Below are 20,907 nucleotides of genomic sequence, written 5' to 3' on the forward strand. Positions count from 1 at the left end.
TCATATTCCAGTTACCATTTCCATCTGGCACCTTATTACTGATGAGCTGGATGAACAGGTTTACAGTTTTGTCCATTTTTTCTCTGCCTCCTTTCTTCCCTAGCGGAGAAACGTTTACTGTCTCACAGTTATTCAAAAGGGAACTGTCTAGAACTCACTGATGATCTCCAGTGTGTTTGGGATACGGGGAATGATGAGATGGATGACATCCTTCAGGAATTACGTGGAAACCAGTGCAGTGATGGTTGCTTGAATGAACACCAACGTCTCAGGTGTCTAGATCCTGAACAAAGGCATTTGAGTTTGTAGAGATGGTCCTTGGCACTACAGATTTGCTCTAATTGTAAATATGTAATTCTAGAGAGTCAAATGTCTATGCTTGGAATGTTGAAGGGCACCACAGTCGCTAGAGGATAGACAGATAGAGAGATACTTTATTGATCCAAAAGAAAGTTACAGTGTCACAGTAATATTACAAGTGCACAGATATAAATATTAGAAGAGAAGTAGAAATATTAAAAATAAGTTACCTCAAACAGCCTAACAGGTGGGGGTCATCACTCTCTGGCTATAGGTTTGACTCATTATGGAGCCTAATGGCCGAGGGTAAGAATGACCTCTTTGGAGGCTTGCAGTTGTCTTAGTCTATTACCAAAGTGCTCCTCTATTCAGCCAAGGTAGCATGCAGAGGGCGAGGAACATTGTCCAGAATTGCCAGGATTTTCCGTAGGGCCCTTTGTTCAACCACAGCCTCCGGTGTGTCCAGTTTGACTCCTATAACAGAGCCAGCCTTTCTAATCAGTTTATTGAGCCTGTTGCCATCACCCGTGTTGATGCCATTGCCCCAGCACACCACCACATAGGAGATTGTACTGGCAACAGCAGACTGGTAGAATGTGTGAAGGAGAGGCCTGCAAACTCCAAAGGACCTCAGTCTCCTCAGGAAGTAGAGGTGACTCTGGCCCTTCTTGTACACAGCCTCTGTGTTGGTGCTCCACTGAAGCCTGTCATCCAGGGGCACCCCCAGGTACTTGTAGAGCCTAACCACATTCACGTCCTCACCATCAATAGTAACAGGGAGCAGTGCAGGCTTAGTCTTCCTAAAGTCCATCACCATCTCCTTTGTCTTACTGATGTTGAGCTGCAGATGATTCAGCTTGCACCATTGGACAAAGTCCTGCACCAGGGCTCTGTATTCATCCTCCCTTTATACACCCAGCTATTGCTGAGTTATCAGAGAAGTTCTGCAGATGACATGCCTCAGTGTTCTATCTAAAGTCCAAGGTATACAGGGTCAAGAGGAAGGGAGCCAAAATAGTCCCCTGCTGTTTATAGCCACGTCTGACACACAGCTCTGAAGCTGCACGTAGTGTTGAGTCTTTGATATTTCAGTCATCTTATATATACGATTAAGCATTCCTGTTTGTTTATATAATTCACTATCTGTATAAATACATGAGTCACATACAGCATCACACTACCACATGATACGTGTGCACCTTGCGTAAAGTAAACTTGAAACTAGACCTGCATATGGACTCCTGTGTCTTCCTTTGAATTAGTTTAATGTTACAAAATTATAAATCATAACAGTTAGTGCAATGCTATTAAAGCTCGGGCATCAGAGTTCAAGAGTTTAAACCCAGCGTCCTCTGTAAGGAGTGTCTGTACGTCCCTCCCATGGAATGCATGGGCTTTCCCCAGGGGCTCCGGTTTCCTCCCACAGTCTAAAGACATTCCGGGTGGTTAATTGGTCATTGCAAATTGTCTCATGATTATGTTTGGGTTAAATCAGGGTTATTGGGGGGTGCGGCTCAAAGAGCCAGGCAAGCCTATTCTGCACTGTACCCCCAAATCAAGAGTTCCAAACCTGAGGTCCACGGACCCCGTGTTTACTGTATCTTCCAGAGCAGGAGTTCCCAACCTTTTTTATTCCATGAACTTGTATCATTTACCGAGGGGGTCCGTGCCATTAAAAAAGATTGGGAACCTCTGTTCCAAATAAATAAAATATTACAAAAGGAAGCTGTAACCGTCCATATTAAAGCTTATTCAATCGGTTGCTTTTATCTAATGCGTGCAGAGTATGAAACGGGAACGGGATTTTTATCTACGGAGATTCTTCCCGAATGCCTGCTTATTGTGCGCTGGTCTCCCAGTGGCTCATTCAAAACCATAACAGAGCTTGTCCACTCTTTCTGTAGCCACATCTTTTCAAACCTTGGGGAGGAGGTAATTAGATATTCTGTGGATTCTTAAGCTCTTAAGTCACATTATTTTCTCCACCACTATTTCCTTCGCTCGGGATAACTTCTCTTGGCTCCTCATTAACTCTGGAGATGTAATTCTCCACCACTTCTAGGATAGTTCTCGTGCTGTTTTCTGTGAAGGCAGACATAAAAATTGTTTAATTTCTTTGCCATGTCCTTATTCCCCAAAATAATTTTCATATTTCTTCCTGTAAAGTAACATTTGCTTTACAGATATAGGCACATTCTCTTTTGTATGTTTCATCTTTTGTTAGTAGTGCTATGGTCATCCTTTACTCAATTCTCAAACTTATTGCTGCTTGTTCTGAAATTGTCTTTGATCCAGTGATGTCTTTAATTTCTTTACCACTTCCGGATCTCTTTACCTGTCTCAATTTTGTCTGTTAAAACAAATATGCTCACAGTAAATTATAAGCTAATTTCTCAACTGTTAGCTATTACTTGCAGCCATTTCCTTTAATGTAATTTCCCAAACTCATGCTCTGTGACTTCATACTTGGGTCCTACGGTAGTGTAGCGGTTATTGCGACCCTATTAAAGCTTGAGATGTCAGAGTTTGGAGGTCAATTCTGGCATCATCTGTAAGAAAGTTTGTACGTTCTCATGTGTGCTTGTGTTTCCTCTGGATGCTCTGGTTGCCTCTCACACTTCAAAAATGTACGAGTTAGTAGGTTAACTGGTCATTGTCCTGTAAGGGTTAAATAGATGAGTTCTTGTGCACCATGGGAAGCCCAGGTCTGTGCTGGATCTCTAAATAAAATAAGAAGAAATACATTTGTGGTTTGCTTTTCTTGCTCATTCGTTTTACAGTGAACGAAGTCACTCTCGGTCTTTAAATAGAATTTGATCATCTCTGTAATATGGCGGTTACCATGACACTGTTACAGCGCCAGCAACCAAGATTCAGTTCAGCCGCTGTCTGTGAAGGGGTCTTTCTGTGATCATGTGGGTTTCCTCCGGGTACTCTGGTCTCTCCCCAACGTTCCTAAGACATACAGGTAAGTTGTGGCCTTGCTATGGTTGCATCAGAAGCATGGCGACAACTGAGGGCATAGTTCTAAGACTGCGTAGATTGCTGATGCATTTCTTTGTAGGTGAAGTCAAGTCAAGTCAAGCTTATTGTCGTTTAACTAAATAAACGCGCGTCGTCAAATGAGACAGTGTTTGCCAAAGCAGGGTATAAAGCAAAGTAAGGTATAAAGCAAAGTAATACACATTACACACATATGACAAACAAAAACTTGGTAAAATCTGCAGATGACTTAGGGATCTGTAGATTTATTTAGAGGTAAATAAACAAAGTAAAATGCATAAATTAAATATTGCCTGGTACGGAACAGATTAACCAGTGACACTTGCAATGCGTTGCGGCAGGGAGTTCAGAAGCCAAATGGCCTGAGGGAAGAAATTGTTTCCCATCCTGACCGTTCTTGTTTTTGTGCATCGGAGTCTCCTGCCTGATGGCAGAAAGTCAAAGAGGATACTGAATGGATGGTTGGGATCCTTAATAACACTAAGAGCCCTGCGTACACAACTCTCCGGATAAATGTTCCCGATGCATGGTAGGAAGACCCTATGATCCCCTCGGCCATTCTCACCGTCCTTGTAGAGACTTCTGCTCTGGTGCTTGGCTGCTCCCATACCAGATGGAGATGAAGCTTGTCAGGTTTTTCTCAATGACGTTCCTGTAAAGAACAGTTTTGATGCACACCTTTTATAATGATGACACTTTTCTAAGAGCTCCTTAACTATCAGATCATTCATTAACCCATTCTCATGGCACGATATTAGATCAAGTATAATCTGCTTCCTCATTGGTCCACCAATACATCTCTTATATGTGCACATATACCATGAATTTATGTTACTAATTTGGTTTAACCACTCTATATGCAGATTAAATGGTATAGCCATTGGTACATCCACATAGAATTTTTTGACTTAACCTCATCAAAGTTTCAAACTACATTTATTATCGAAGAGTGTATAAAAACTTGCGATTTGCTTGCTCACAGGTAGCCACAAAGCAAGAAACCTGAAAGGACCCAATTAAAGAAAGAAATAAAGGCTAGCACCCGATGCATAGAGAAAGGGGAGAGAAAGCACAAATCATGCAAATGATAGAAGTGACCTCCTGAGATCCGAGCCCTGGGGTCACCCTTTCACTGATATAAGCTACGCCCTGCATTGCCGCTAGAAAGGAAAATTGCTTTATTAGTTACATGGGATATACGGGGTGTCCAGGGAGGGGTAGACCTCTGGTGAAGGGGCTTGTCATATCCATTCCAGGACAGCTCACTCACCTTTGGTCCCCACCAGACATTCAGCCCTCACCTGAGGCTCCAAGTAGCTATTTGGATGTGACAGTAGACACACCCCAGTACACCGATTCGGCAGTCGGGCTAAACCAAGGAAGGGTAGCTGGCGGGTCCCATACTCACAAAATGCTGGAGGAAGTCAGCTTTTTCTCCAGTCCTGGTGAAGGGTCCCGGCCCAAAACGCCACCTGTTTACTCTTTTCCATAGATGCAGCATAGCCTGCAGCATTTTGTGTGTGTTGTCAGGACTTCCAACATCTGCAGATTCTCTCATGTTTGGAGCTCCCATACCCCGGTGAGATAGGGACATGCCTGTCCCAGCTTGTGGAGTCATCTCCGGCAGACTGGACAAAAGAGAACTGAAGTGAGATCCAACGGCAACAAAGGTGGTACTGAAACGCTCCATGGAGGGCGTAGGGCATGACAAGGCACGGAAGAAGTCGTGGTCATCCACTACAAACAAGGAAAAGCCCAGTTTGTGAAGAAGTGAAGTGATATTTGGAACTTTTAGCAAGCAGTCACATACGGACGGTGTGCAAAAGCACCAGTGAGAAAATCCTTCATTACCCATTACATGCCTGCTACGTATGTTTTGTGAGAGTGCAGATGAACGAGAGCAAAAACAATCAAACCCGGAAATTAAAGTTCTTATTGACAGTGTTTTGCTAGCTGTTAAAATGAATACCTCTTTATATAAAATTCAGTGTGCATATATTGTCACTGGGCAAAAATTTGCACAGCACGAGATTTTTGCATACACTCCTCATTGCAAGATAGAGGGAACATTGCCAATAACATATTTTTCCTATTACTGTTTCTTAGTTTCACCCAAACTTTTGAGCCTGTAGGTATGGTAATAAGTACATGTTGTATACTGACTTGCTGACACCATGAAAGTATTATCTGATGATACTATTGTACTGACTTGACAATGCCGTAAATATATAGACATGATGACACCGTGAACGCAAATAAAGCCATGTACTGTTTTGTAATTCCTGTGTACATTGTCAGGAACAATGTTTATTTTTAAACAAGTCAAAGTTTATTGTCATCTGCACAAGTTCATGTATGCACAGGTGGAACGAGAAAATTGCAATGCTGCTGCAAGTAAATGTTAGCAGGTATTTGTGCCAATGCCAATTAGCCCAACTTTAACTTTTATAAATAAAAGAATGATGGTAACTATAATAGTTTCTCTCTATTTTATCCCATCATTTAAGTCACATCTATCCTTCCTCTTTTTACCTTTTGCCTATTTCTCCTAAAGGTTTGATATTCTGGAATGTTTAGTTCCTAATCTTGAGCAAGTTCAATGAGATTTCTGCTTTGGGTATGAGATTGTACATACAATACTGTACAAAAGTCTTAAGCATGTATATAATGCTAGAGTGCCCAAGACTGTATTTGCCAACATGGAGTGAGTTTGTAAATCTGGTGGGAGCAAAGGATGTTGGGAATGGTGAGGATGGATCGCCACGAGAGGGGTGTGGGACAGGTGGCAGAGAAGGAGTGCTGGAGGAGGGGGATGGCATGGGTGCAGACACACCCAGCCCTGAGACGTCAGGCAAGGTAATTTGATTCCAAACAGTTGGTTTATTGATTATTACGGAATGTCTCTCTGGTGCTTCCTGATCCCACCCCTCTCCCTGTCCCCTTCCCACTCTCAGTCCACAGTAGAGGCTCGTTTCAGAATCAGGTTTATCTTCACTCACATATGTCATGAAATTTTTTTTGCAGCAGCAGCAGTACAGTGCAATGCATAAATTTACTGCAGTACTGTGCACAAGTCTTGGGTACCCTAGCTCTATATTTATTTACTTATTGAGATGCAGCATGGAATAAGGCCCTGCTGACCCTTCTAACCACACCAGCCAGCAACCCCCGATTTAATTTGAGCCTAATCATGGGACAATTTATAATGAGCAATTAACTTACCAATCTGTACATCGTTGCACTGTGGGAGGAAACCAGAGCACCCGGAGGAAACCCACACGGTCCTGAGGAGAACGTACAAACTCCTTACAGGGAGCAGCAGGAAAGGAAATCAGGTTACCTGCACTGTAAGGCGTTCTGCTAACCGCTACACTACCATGCCTAAGACTTCTGCGGATTACTGTATTTATTTATCACTGTGTTGTGAAATCAGTTCTCTTGTTGCGGATATTGTGTGCATTCATATAAAGAGCTTTCAGTGTCCTTTTCCTACTTTCTTCTGCTTGGACTTAAAATGGAATTTGTTTGTGCTGTGCCTTCCCAACCCATTATGGCTGTCTCTACCTGTTTTACTACTCTGTAGAATGCCTTGTCCTTTCACCTTAACTTTCTTCATTTCCCCCTCAGGGCAGTCTGTTATCATTGTATTTATGCACCAGCAGCTTTTAGTCTGGTAATGACTTAGCCTTAAGGTACAGAGTGCATGGATAGCTTCCACATTAAGCCTTGTAAATCATCAATCTGTAAACCGCAAAAGCCCCAGGATGTACCAACATTTTTATTGTGCCCATGGTCTGTTTTTTTTAATCAATTATGGTATTGTCTGCACTGTTGTAACTATATGTTAACGATAACTATATGTAACTATGTGGTTTTGTGTAGGTCGTATAGCTTTAGTTTTTGGTTTGTTGGGTTGTAGAGTTGGTCTCCTGACTTGGTGTGTCTGGGTAGTTTTATCTGGTAGGTTTGGAGTTCCTTTCCGGGGAACGTGCTAAGATGGTAGCGCGATATTAATACGCAGCAGCCTCTCCGGACTCTGGATTTGGGGATTGTCAAACGTTATGTGGATCTTCTGGTGTAGTCTGTTTTGTCGTGTGCTTTTGTGATATAATTCTGGAGGAACGTTGTCTCATTTTTTAACTGCTTTGCATTTGTGTTCTAAATGACAATAAACCGAAATTCAATTCAATTCAATTCACACTTTATAGCCAATGAAATAGGAATTAAAAAGTGGGGCAATGTGCTATTGAGCATCAAGAGGTCCCACAAACAAGAAATTATAATCACTAGACAATCTATTTCAGTTATGATTTTTTTAAGACTAAGAATTGGCCCATAATACTGGGAAAACCATAAACAAGAACAAACAGCAGATGCTGGAAGTCTGAAATAAAAATGGAGAATTCTGGAAATACTCAGCACGTCAAAAACCAGAGATTCTGCTGATGCCAGAAATCCAGAACAACATGGACAAAGTGCAGGAGGATCTCAGCAGGTCAAGCAGCAACAGTGGAAAGAGTAAACGAGTTAACGTTTCAGGTCAGTGATCTGATAAAGGGTTGCAGTGAAGGATCTCATCCCTGAAATGTCAACCCTGTTTCTCTTTCCCCAGATGCTGCCTGGCCGGTTAAGCGTTTTCAGAATCTTCAAGTCAAGTTAAGTCAAGTCACTTTTATTGTCATTTCAACCGTAACTGCTGGTACAGTACATAGGAAAAATGAGACAACGTATTTCAGGATCATGGTGTTACATGACACAGTACAAAAACTAGACTGAACTACACAAAAAAAAACAACACAGAGAAAGCTGCACTAGACTACAGACCTACATCGGACTGCATAAAGTGCACAAAAACAGTGCAGGCATTACAATAAATAATAAACAGGACAATAGGGCAGTAAGGTGTCAGTCCAGGCTCTGGGTATTGAGGAGTCTGATAGCTTGGGGGAAGAAACTGTTGCATAGTCTGGTCGTGAGAGCCCGAATGCTTTGGAACCTTTTCCCAGACAGCAGGAGGGAGAAGAGATTGTATGAGGGGTGTATAGGGTCCTTCATAATGCTGTTTCCTTTGCAGATGCAGGGTATAGTGTAAATGTCCGTGATGGCGGGAAGAGAGACCCCGATGATCTTCTCAGCTGACCTCACTATCCACTGCAGGGTCTTGCGATCTGAGATGGTGCAATTTCCGAACCTGGCAGTGATGCAGCTGCTCAGGATGCTCTCAATACAACCCCTTGTAGAATGTGATGAGGATGGGGGGGTGGGAGATGGACTTTCCTCAGCCTTCGCAGAAAGTAGAGATGCTGCTGGGCTTTCTTTGTTATGGAGCTGGTGTTGAGAGACCAGGTGAGATTCTCTGTCAGGTGAACACCAAGAAATTTGGTGCTCTTTACGATCTCTACCGAGGAGCCATTGATGTTCAGCAGGAAGTGGTTGCTCCGTGCCCTCCTGAAGTCTACAACCACCTCTTTTGTTTTGTTCACATTAAGAGACAGGTTGTGGCTCAGCTGCTATTACTGCAGGAAGCTCCCCTACTGCTAATCAAAATAGAGTTGAGGGATTTCTTTACATTTATCTGAGAAGACTTGTGGACAAGGAGAGGTTTTGAGTGCTGCAGATCGGAGAATACTTCAAAAGGCGATGCCTTAAAGAGGTAGCATCCATCATTAAGGACATCCATCACCCAGGAAATGGACCCTTTTCATTGCAGCCTTCAAGGAAGAGGTACATGAGCCCGAAGACTCACTCACTGGTTCAGAAACAGCTTCTGCCGTCAGATTTCTGTATGGATAATAAGCACATGAATTCAATATTTTCCCTCTTTTATTTAATTATTACAAATTTAATTTAATTTTGTCATTGCATATAGGTCTCTACCAAAGGAGGTGTAAGGCATTCCTTCCCTTCGCTAGCCTGTAGGTCACCTTGGGCAAGGTGTAGCACCTGCTTAGTGCCCCAATCAGGGTCACATGAAGCCATGGGAGCAGGTGGTGGATGGTCGTATGAGCAGCTGGTGCATATCATAGGTCCTGGTTTTGCGACCACTGACGCCAGGGAAACAATCTATAAAGAGTATTGATAATGACTGGGGTCACCCTTCCTGTAAAGACACTGTCCAGAGAAGGCACTGCTGTAGAAAAATTTACCAAGAACAATCATGGTCATGGAAAGATCATGATCACCCACGTCATACAATATGGCAGATTATAATGAACTATGAAAGTGCACGCGCGTGCGTGTGTGTGTGTAAATATATACAGTACTTATTGGAATTTATAGTTTTGTTATTATTATATACTGCTTAGTGCTTTTGCTGCAAAACAACAAATTTCACAACATTGATTGCCAGTGATATTAAACCTGATTATGGTTTTGAATCAATTCTCAGTGTTAGCTTTAAATGCTGGAAGTTAAAAAGAAGGAATATTTTACGTTTCAGATATCTGAAAACACACGGGAGCCAATTCAGTCATTATTGTGGTGATGGAAGCGTGGAAGCCATTTTACACCCGGTAAGGATGAACAAGCAGAAAAACGACACTGACCTGAGTATGAGATCATCAAGTATGAAAACCATACAATTGACTAATAGAAGGATATATATTTGAAGGTAAGTTATATGTTTCCACAGTGATTTACTTATTGTACTGATGATGCTGTAGGGATATTCTCCTCTTGGTGATGCTTGACTCATGAGGTCCATGCTCTTCACTATATTTATGAGTGACTTTCAGGACCAGGACTGTGGTTAGTCAATCCACATAAGGAAGTGCATGGACTTTGTCCTCAGTGCTCAGTAAATCCACGAGATTGAACCCAGAGCTCAACAAGTCGCAATTAAGAGAATATTTTGCATGGTTTACACTTCTATTTCCTGAAGCACAAAAATTTAAAAGGTGATTTAATTGGTGTATTCAGAACAATTAAAGTCATTGATAAGATAGAGTATTTTTGTTCTCTCTCTGGCTGAGGAATCCATTGCAAGGCAGGGTAACATTAAAATTACTGTCATCAGTAAATTCTTCACAAAGAACTGAAGACATTTGGAACTCTTTCCTCCAAAGTTATGAAGGCTGGAGGGGTGGTTGTTGGGAGTGGAAGGGTGGGAGAGTGCAGAGCCAAGGGACATTTAAATACAATTAAACATTATCTGATTATTTTTAAAGGTTTTGGAAATAAGACACACTTGTGGAATTAAGGTACAGATCAGTCATGATCATGTGGATTAGCAAGGGTTCTATAGATGCACGGTGGGGAGTGTCCTGACTGGTTGTAACAGCAGTGCCCAAGAATAGATGAGCCTGCAAACAGTAGTAGACGTAGCCCAGCACATCACATGAGAAGTCCTCCCCACCACTGAGCACATCTACAAGAAAGCAGCATCCATCATCAAAGACCCCCACCGTCCAGGCCGTGCTCTTTTCTTGCTGCTGCCATTGGGAAGGTGGTACAGGAGCCTTAGGACCCACACCACCAGGATCAAGAACACTTATTACCCTTTAGTCATCAGGATCCTAAACCAGCATGGATAATATCACTAACCTCAACTCTGACTTGATTCCACAGCCTGTGGACTCACTTTCAAGGAGCCTACAACTCACGACGTCAGCATTATTTATTTATTATTGTATTTTTACTTTTTTTCTCAGCTCAAGCGGATAAAATCTGAGCTATGGGCATAGCCAAGCTCACTCATTTTTCAATTGCGCGTCTCACTTAAAGTAAAACAAAGTTAGCCTCGCATTCTGGACTCCTGTCTTTTTCTTTTAATTAGTCGTATGTTTTATAGTTTCAAAACATAGGAGTTCCTCTTTCCACATACAATACACTGCTTGGCTGGTTGAGCTCTTCCGCCATTTCTCTTTGTGATTCTGATACTACACTGCTCTGTTTTGTATTATGTATGTGGAAGATATTGAATTTTCTCCAGTACAAGTTACTCACATGAACATGCGGTTTGGACTGGCAGTTAATGGAGTTGTCAATAACAGACTTAGATATGGGCATTAATTGACAACGATCATCTGCACACACAACAGGTAATCATAAGCTGTAAGTCAGCGCTTGGTCTATCTAAATTTAGTACAAAGCAAATTCTTTCAACAGTTTTTAAGGTGTGATGGAGTTGGAATCATAGAATCACAGAATGGTGCAACATGTAAACAGCCATTTGGCTCAGCTCAATGTCGACAAGTGGGAACGCTCCTGTTTAATCCCATCAGTTGACACAGTGTGTCAACCCTTCTGTGTTGAGACCATTCAGGTGCCCTTCTAGACCCAGCTTCAACTACTCTCTCAGGCAATACATTTTGGGTAACTGCCCTCCTGAGGCACAGAAGGGGCCCCTGCTGCCTCCTCTAAAACTCTTCTCCCTTTCTCTAATCCTATGTCCTGTAGTTTTCTCTCCCTCAGATGTAGTGATATGAGGATCCACTAGATGGATAGTTGAAGCCAACGTGTGACAGGAAACAGATGCCAGAGTGGGAAGTGGTGCAGCTCTGGTTTACCTAACTGGATAAGTGTTTTGATTGGAGTATTAAGATTCAAAGTACATATGTAAACAGTATACAACCCTGAGAATTGTCATCCTCACAGACAGTCACAAAACAAAGTGCTGTGTACCCTTTCTGGAGGTCCAAGATCCATATGCTCCATGACAACTGGACTAAATGCGTATATGTAGGAGGGGACTATGTTGAAAAATAAATGTGCTAGGTTTTCTAAAATTGACGCCTTCTACTTTAGGCCACGAACTTATCAATCACCCCTTGTATATTCCTTTATATGGTCACCTGTCCATATTAAATACCTTAACTTCCCTAATCTTTCCTTGTACTTCATTTCATTCATTGACTACTGCTGAAAAGAGCTTGGTGACTCTATCAGGTCATTTTGAGATTAAGGTTTAATTTGTGATGTCTGAAAGAGATATCAAAGGTGCTTTATAGATGTGAACCTGTCTTTCAACAGGGATTGGGATGATGGAGGTGGGTGATCAGGTGGATTGGAGCCCAATCAGACATAAGTTCTGCACTGGCATCCGTCACTCAGCGCATCCCAGACATTCAGCAGCTCCACATAACCTGGGAGCATCTGAAAGCTGCTAATTCCATGTGGAATGCTTAGCTGCAGTCTGCTTGCTTCAGGCCACTGATGGTTTAGTGCTATGTTAGGGCGTATACTGTATTTATGTGAACATAGGGCCCAGATCCGCGAGCAAGAAGAAACCTGAGGTTTGGATGATTTATGTACCAGGCCAGATTGAAAAGGTCACGGTGTTGGGGCTGGAGGCAAGGGACAGGCCAGTTCAATTCATTGCTCGGCAAAGTTTATTCGTCTCTGCGTTGAACCGAGGCGGTGGCCTGCAGCTAATGGGCTCCTGAATCAACTGCAGCGATGTCCAGCTTTGTGGCTGTGGACTCACATTTGTGAACTTCAATTCTAATGTTACTTTTATTGTTTACACAATTTGATTTTTTTCCTGCACACTGGGTGTTTGCTGGCCTTTCTAATGGATTCTATTGTGTTTCTTTGTCTTGTGACTGCCTGCAAGAAGATGAATCTCGAAGTTGTATAAATTATACGTACTTTGCTTTGACAGCAGATATTAATTCAAACAAGAATCAGGTTTCGGTTCTTACTGTAAATGTTATTGCATGAATGAAGTCACCAGAGGAAATTACTGGTAGATACAAAGCAGCTTCTTTATTCACCAAATCAAGGTTCAGCAGGCGTCATACAGAGACACTTTTGGTTTAAAAGGTCTGCTGGCCCAACGTGGGGCTCGATATTTTATGTGCTAAACATCAAACACCATATTTACAATGTATGGACAATGCATTCTTTGAAACCTTGACACTTTCCAATTCACGTGCACACCACAGACTATCAAATGAATTTTAATCAGCATTGTCTGGTCTGGGATTCAAGGCTTTTAGGAACCCCTTGTTCAGAGCTGCACTCCAAATTAAATCCACAATACGTATTCAGATGTGCAGACTGGTAGCCAAAGACATTTGCAAAATACAAATGGGCTAAACCCAAAAACTGTTCTAACAATGTAAATAAGTTCAAAAGTTTGCAATTAGCCTGTAGTTTTTTGGAAGTTGCAAACAGTAAATTGCAGTTAAAAGCATAGGCTGCTCTACAGACTAAGAGATGCAAGAACCAAATGTTAAGACAATGGGGTTGTGTTAATTGGCTTGCATCAAACCAGGAAACATGACTGAGTTGTTTGCACCATTTGCACCACTTGTATATCACCAGCTTCAGTGTCTCTCTGGTGAGTTCAATCATAATTACAGAAGTTGGAGCTTATGATCAGACTAGCATTATGGTCATGAAAAATGTTTCCTGTTACTGCATTCAGATGTGTCTAGATGTAAAACTTTGACAAACTTCTGTAGATGAGCAGTGGAGAGTGTACTGACTGGCTGCATCGTGGCCTGGCATGGAAACACCAATGCCTTTGGACGGAAAATCCTAGTGGATTTGGCTCTGTACATCATGGGTAAAGCCCTCCCAACCTTTGAGCATATCTACATGAAATGCTGTCATAGGAAAGCAGCATCCATCATCAGAGATCGCTACCACTCTTTTCTCACTGCTGCCACCAGGTAGAAGATACAAGAGCCTCAGGACTCGCAGGTTTACAATCAATAACAAGTGTCCACCTTGGTCACTTTTCTTAATCTGGTACGCTGTAGGTTCAATTTTGCTGATTTTTGGGATGTGAGTGGGGATAGATGAAGAGGGCCTAGTCCTTGGTCAAAGTGAGGGTTAGGCCTGTTTGCAGCTGCCCAGAGTGAGGGGACGAAACAATTGTGATTGATGATTGAGGTTCATGGCCCAAGGTAGAAGGCGTCAATTTTAGAAAATCTAGCACAATTTATTTTTCAACATAGTCCCCTCCTACATTTACACACTTAGTCCTGCAGTCGTGGAGCATACGGATCTTGGACCTCCAGAAAAATGTCCACAGATGGGTGATTGATGTTTGTGGCCTAAGATAGAAGGAGATGAGTTATTACCTTTAAGCTTTCTGCATAATCACTCAAAGAGTTAACCTTCATGTGCATGTAATGACAGCTGTATAACTCATCTCTTCCTACCTTAGGCCACAAAGTTATCAATCACCCATGCTGTAGACACTTTTCTGGAGGTCCAAGATCCCTATGCTCCACGACTGCTGGATTAAGTGTGTAAACGTAGGAGGGGACTATGTTGAAAAATAAATGTGCTAGGTTTTCTAAAATTGACGCCTTCTATCTTAAGCCACAAACTTATCAATCACCCCATGTAAGATGACAAAAGAATTGAAAAAGATAAATACAGAATATTAAACTCTGTATTATGTGAGTTCGATAAGTGGACAAAGTAAGTTCTTTTTACACAGATATTGTGAAACATCCTGCTAGGGGAGGTAGAAGTGATGCCTCAGGGCGGTGTTGATCAATAAGGACCCCATCACCCTGGACAAGCCTTGTTCGCTTTGCTACCATCAGGGAGGAGGTACAGAAGCCTGAAGGCACACACTCAACAATTCAGAAACAGCTTCTTCCCGTCTGTCATCCGATTTCTGAATGGACATTGAACCTGTGAACAAAGCCTCACTAGATTCTTTTGTCTATTTTTGCACTATTTATTTAATTTAACTATTTAATATATTTACTTACTGCAATTCACATTTTTTTCTATTATTATGCATTGCACTGTTCTGCTGACAACACAAAGACAAGAAATTTCACAACATATGCCAAAGATATTAAACCTGTTTCTGTTTCTCTGATTTAAGAAACTCTTAGATAAACCATAAGATCATGAGCTACAGGAGCAGAGTTAGGCTGCTTGGCCGGACAAGTCTGCTCCTCTGTTTGATCATGGCTGATCCATTTCCCCCTTAACCGTTAGATATAGGAGAAGAATTAGGCTGCTTGGCCCATTGCGTCTGCTCCACCAATTCATCATGGTAGAGATAGGCACATGGATGAGAGAAAAATAGACAATAGACAATAGGTGCAGAAGTAGACCATTCGGCCCCTCGAGCCTGCACCGCCATTTTGAGATCATGGCTGATCATCTACTATCAATACCCGGTTCCTGCCTTGTCCCCATATCCCTCGATTCCCCTATCCATAAGATACCTATCTAGCTCCTTCTTGAAAGCATCCAGAGAATTGGCCTCCACTAACTCTCTGGGAGAAGAAGTTTTTCCTTAACTCTGCCCTAAATGACCTACCCCTTATTCTCAAACCATGCCCTCTGGTACTGGACTCTCCCAGCATCTGGAACATATTTCCTGCCTCTATCTTGACCAATCCCTTAATAATCTTATATGTTTCAATCAGATCCCCTCTCAATCTCCTTAATTCCAGCGTGTACAAGCCCAGTCTCTCTAACCTCTCTGCGTAAGACAGTCCAGACATCCCAGGAATTAACCTCGTGAATCTACGCTGCACTTCCTCTACAGCCAGGATGTCCTTCCTTAACCCTGGAGACCAAAACTGTACACAATACTCCAGGTGTGGTCTCACCAGGGCCCTGTACAAATGCAAGAGGATTTCCTTGCTCTTGTACTCAATTCCCTTTGTAATAAAGGCCAACATTCCATTAGCCTTCTTCACTGCCTGCTGCACTTGCTCATTCACCTTCAGTGACTGATGAACAAGGACTCCTAGATCCATGTAGAAGGAAAGGGTTAGATTAATCTTAGATTAGGTTAATAGATCAGGAAAACATTGTGGACTGAGGGGCCTGTACTCTGCTGTAGTATTCTGTGTTCTATATTTTATTGTAAAAACTTGCTTTTAAATAGCACTTTTAAAGCAAGAAATTATTACGAACCGCTTCTCAAGACAAAAAACTGATGATAAACCAAAGGACATGTGACTAAAGCCTTGATCAAAGGAATTGATTATATAAAGGTGGAAACTCTGAATTTAAGACCAGGATTACTAAAAGCACAGCCTGAACATCAGACTCCTGAATGCTGCTGCAAGAGGAATTTTTTCGAGTGTTGCAAAACCAGAGGATGTTACAGAGTTCAAGTTTGAGAATGTCAAAATAGCCAGATATGATCACATTCGAGGTGAGGAAGCGAGGTGGGATGAGTGATCTTGATTCACTGCAAAAGTGAGGAAGCAGAAGGTTCTCAAACTATATAAAGGATGGGAAACAGGAACTTAGGAGACCAGTGGTATGGTCAGGCATGAGAATAGTGTTTGAGTAGCTGAAATCGGTGGCATAGTGGCGTCCTCTGTAAGGAGTCTCTGTACGTCCTCCCAATGGAACGTGGGAGCTTCCTCTGGGTGCTCCGGTTTCTTCCCACAGTTCAAAGATGTACCAGTTAGAAGGTTACTTGTTCATTTTAAACTGTCCCATGATTAGGCTGGTGTTAAATCGGGGTTGTCGGGAGCTACTGGGCGGTGCAGCTCGAAGGGCCGGAAGGGCCAATTCCATGTTGTCTTTCAAAATAAAAATAACTAAGTGCGAGGGTGGAGTGGAGATAGAAACTGTTTTGTTCTTCATTACTAGAGGAGTTGAGTACAGAAGTAGAGATGTTTTCCTCTAATTATATAGGGTTCTGATCAAACTGCATCTGTGTATTGTGTACAGATCTGAACACCTGATCTAAAGAAGGAATAAGTTTTTGTAAATAAAATGACAGAAGTGTTTTCAGTTTAAGGGAAATGCCATAAGAACTCCTTTTACGTCAACTAACACAGAACATAATGCGTGGTAAAAAGCTTCACCATTATGTCATCACATCAGACAATTGTTAAAGTGAACCCCCATTGGGTGGCTGTGAATTATGCACGTTTCCACCCATTACATTACCCTATACTTGGAGTGCAGGAAGTGCTGAGAATGCATACCTTGTAGTGATGTGCTACATACAGAGCTAGAGATGACACGCAGTCGGTAAGTCGTTTCGAGACTAGTTTATTCAAACTTAGCGGCGCTGGCATTTAATCCCTAGCGTCCGCCCTCTCCGGGCGGAAATGACGTCAGAGGTGCATTAACAAAGTCTCCCCCCGCGCGCTGGCTATTTGTGAGCTGGTTTGCCTGCTCAGTAAGTGGGTCGCCACATAACCCCCCCCCCCCCCCCCAGAACCGGTGATACATCCCCCAATGTCCACAGTCTGGATCAGCCTCTGTTTGGGAGGTCTGTCTCTGCGCTGCGGTGCCTGAACCTCAACCGGCTGCGCCAAGTCCACATGGGCTGGTTTGAGACAGTCCACCGTGAAAACCTCCTCTTTCCCCCCAATGTCCAGAACGTACGTGGACCCGTTGTTGTTGATCACCTTGAACGCCCCCTCGTACGGCCGCTGTAGCGGTGCCCAGTGTCCGCCCCTTCATACAAACACAAACTTACAGTTCTGCAGGTCTTTGGGTACATGGGTCGGGGTCCGTCCGTGCTGTGAAGTCGGCATTGGGGCCAGGTTGCCGAGCCTTTCGCGTAGTCTGTCCAGGACTGCTGCGGGTTCTTCCTCTTGCCCCCTTGGGGCTGGAATGAACTCTCCTGGGACGGCCAGGGGTGAGGCGTGCAGATCCTCCTTGGGCGCTGTGTGAATTCCAAGCAGGACCCAGGGAAGCTCGTCCACCCAGTTAGGTCCTCTCAGGCGGGCCATGAGAACCGACTTCAAGTGACGGTGGAAGCATTCCACTAGTCCGTTCGACTGTGGGTGGTAGGCAGTAGTGTGGTGTAGCTGCGTTCCCAACAGGCTGGCCACAGCCGACCACAGGCTGGAGGTGAGCCGGGCGCCTCTGTCAGAGGTAATGTGGGCTGGTACACCGAAGCGTGCTACCCAGGTTGCGATCAGTGCTCGGGCGCAGGAATCGGCAGATGTGTCGGTGAGGGGACCGCCGCTGGCCACCTCGTGAACTGGTCTACCACCGTTAGGAGGTACCGCGCTCCTCGGGACACTGGTAGGGGGCCCACGATATCCACATGAATGTGGTTGAACCTCCGGTGGATGGGTTCGAACTGCTGCAGCGGGGCTTTAGTGTGCTGCTGCACCTTGGCTGTTTGGCATGGCGCACACGTTCTGGCCCATTCACTGGCCTGCTTGCAAAGTCCGTGCCACGCGAACTTGCTGGAGACCAGCCGGATGGTTGTCCTGATAGATGGGTGCGCCAAACTGTGTATGGAGTTGAAAACTTACCACCTCCAAGCTGCTGGGACGATGGGGCGAGGTTGGCCGGTAGCCACGTCGCACAGGAGGGTCCTCTCACCTGGGCCTACGAGAAAGTCCTGCAGCTACAAACCTGAGACTGCGGTCCTGTAGCTGGGCATCTCGTCGTCTGCCTGCTGCACCTCCGTCAGTGCTGCATAGTCCACCCCCAGGGGCAGGGCCTGGACAGCTGGTCTGGAGAGTGCGTCCGCCACGACGTTGTCCTTTCCTGAGACATACTGGATGTCCGTCATGTACTCGGATATGTAGAACAGATGTCACTGCTGGCGAGCCGACCAGGGATCGGACACCTTTGTGAATGCGAAGGTCAACGGTTTGTGGTCCATGAATGCGATGAACGGCCTGCCTTCTATGAAGTTCTTGAAATGCCGGATTGCCAGATACAGTGCCAACAGCTCCTGGTCGAAAGCACTGTACTTGAGTTTGGGTGGTCGTAGGTGCTTGCTAAAGAACGCCAGGGGTTGCTAGTGCTCCTCGATGAGCTGCTCCAGCACCCCACCGACTCCTGTGTTGGATGCGTCCACCGTGAGTGCGGTCGGAACATCCGTTCTGGAGTGCACTAGCATCGCGGCATCTGCCAAGACTTCTTTGGCTTTAACGAAAGCAGCCGCAGCCTCCTCATCCCAAGTAACGTCCTTGCCTTTACCCGATATCAGGATGTACAAAGGGTGCATGATACGGGCTGCTGAGGGGAGGAAACGGTGGTAGAAGTTCACCATACCAACGAACTCCTGCAGGCCTTTGACCGTGTTGGGCCAGGCAAAGTGGTGGATCGCGTCTACCTTGGCGGGCAGAGGTGTTGCCCCGTCTTTGGTAATCCTGTGGCCCAGGAAGTCGATGGTATCGAGACCGAACTGGCATTTGGCCGGGTTGATCGTGAGGCTGAAATCACTCAGGCGGGAGTAGAGCTGGCGGAGGTGGGACAGATGCTCCTGACGACTACTGCTGGCTATAAGGATGTCGTCCAAATAGATGAACACAAAGTCCAGGTCGCGTCCCACTGCATCCATCAGCTGCTGGAATGTCTGTGCGGCATTCTTCAGGCCGAACGGCATTCGGAGGAACTCGAACAGGCCGAACGGGGTGATGAGTGCTGTTTTGGGGATGTCTTCAGGGTGCACCGGGATTTGATGGTATCCCTGTTCAAGGTCTACTTTGTAAAAGATTCTTGCCCCATGCAGGTTTGCTGCAAAGTCCTGTATGTGTGGCATGGGGTAGCGGTCTGGAGTTGTAGCCTCGTTCAGTCTGCGGTAGTTGCCGCATGGTCTCCAACCCCCGGCTGCTTTGGGCACCATGTGCAGGGGGGAGGCCCATGGGCTGTCGGACCGCCGGATGATCCCCAATTCCTCCATCCTCTTGAACTCCTCCTTCGCCAGGCGGAGCTTTTCCGGGGGGAGCCTTCGTGCGCAGGCGTGAAGGGGTGGTCCCTGGGTCAGTATGTGGTGTTGTACCCCATGTCTGGGCATGGCTGCCGTGAACTGCGTTGCCAGAATTGATGGAAAATCCGCAGGATTCTGGTGAATTCGTTGTCCGACAGCGTGATGGAGTCCAAGTGTGGGGCCGGCAACTTGGCTTCACCCAGGGAGAATGTCTGGAAGGTCTCGGCATGTACCAGTCTCTTCCCTTGCAAGTCGACCGGCAGGCTGTGAGCTCGCATGAAGTTCGCCCCCAGGAGTGGTTGGGCCACCGCGGCCAGTGTGAAGTCCCATGTGAACCGGCTGGTGCCGAACTGCAGCTGCACTGTGCAGGTGCTGTAGGTCCGTATCGTGCTGCTGTTTGCGGCCCTCAGGGTGGGTCCTGGCTTCCTGTTGCGGGTGTCATACCCCGTCGGGGGAAAGGCACTGATTTCCGCTCTGGTGTCGACCAAGAAACGGCATTCCGACTGTTTGTCCTAGATGTACAAGATGCTGTCCTGGTGGCCAGGCGACAACGGCAGGCTTGTGTGCCCCACCGCTGGTGGTAGAAACGCCACTGTTCACTGTCCTCCTCACTCCTGCCTCTGTGTTGTGTGCGCCCCCCCCCCCCCGCCGGGCCTGGTCTGGTCTGCTGTTGGGCGCGTGGCCTGGTAATCTGACCGATGGATGCCACACTCTCCCTCTTGGCTTTCCACAGCACATCTGCCCGGGCCGCCACCTTCCGGGGGTCGCTGAAATCTGCGTCGGCCAGCAGCAGATGTATGTCCTCGGGCAGTTGCTCTAGGAATGCTTGCTCGAACATGAGGCAGGGCTTGTGTCCGTCAGCCAGGGCCAGCATCTCGTTCATCAATGCTGATGGCAGCCTGTCTCCCAAACCGTCCAGGTGGAGCAGGCGGGCACCCTGCTCACGCCGTGAGAGGCCAAAGATCCCAATGAGTAGCGCTATGAATGCTCCATATTTGCCTTCTTCTGGGGGCGACTGTATGAAATCCACA

General features: G+C 45.1%; 1 long non-coding RNA gene across 9 annotated transcripts in view; it reads left to right on the plus strand.

The window, feature by feature from the left end:
- Positions 1-20,907, plus strand: part of LOC132383571 (uncharacterized) — a 175,690-nt gene that overhangs the window by 7,201 nt on the left and 147,582 nt on the right. For all 9 annotated transcript variants that reach the window (XR_009508721.1, XR_009508726.1, XR_009508723.1 and 6 more), the window contains exon 2: positions 9,743-9,913. This is a non-coding gene — a long non-coding RNA (uncharacterized LOC132383571). The remainder of the gene's footprint in view (positions 1-9,742; positions 9,914-20,907) is intronic.

This window comes from Hypanus sabinus, chromosome 30, assembly GCF_030144855.1.
Source record: "Hypanus sabinus isolate sHypSab1 chromosome 30, sHypSab1.hap1, whole genome shotgun sequence".
Classification (NCBI taxonomy): domain Eukaryota; kingdom Metazoa; phylum Chordata; class Chondrichthyes; order Myliobatiformes; family Dasyatidae; genus Hypanus; species Hypanus sabinus.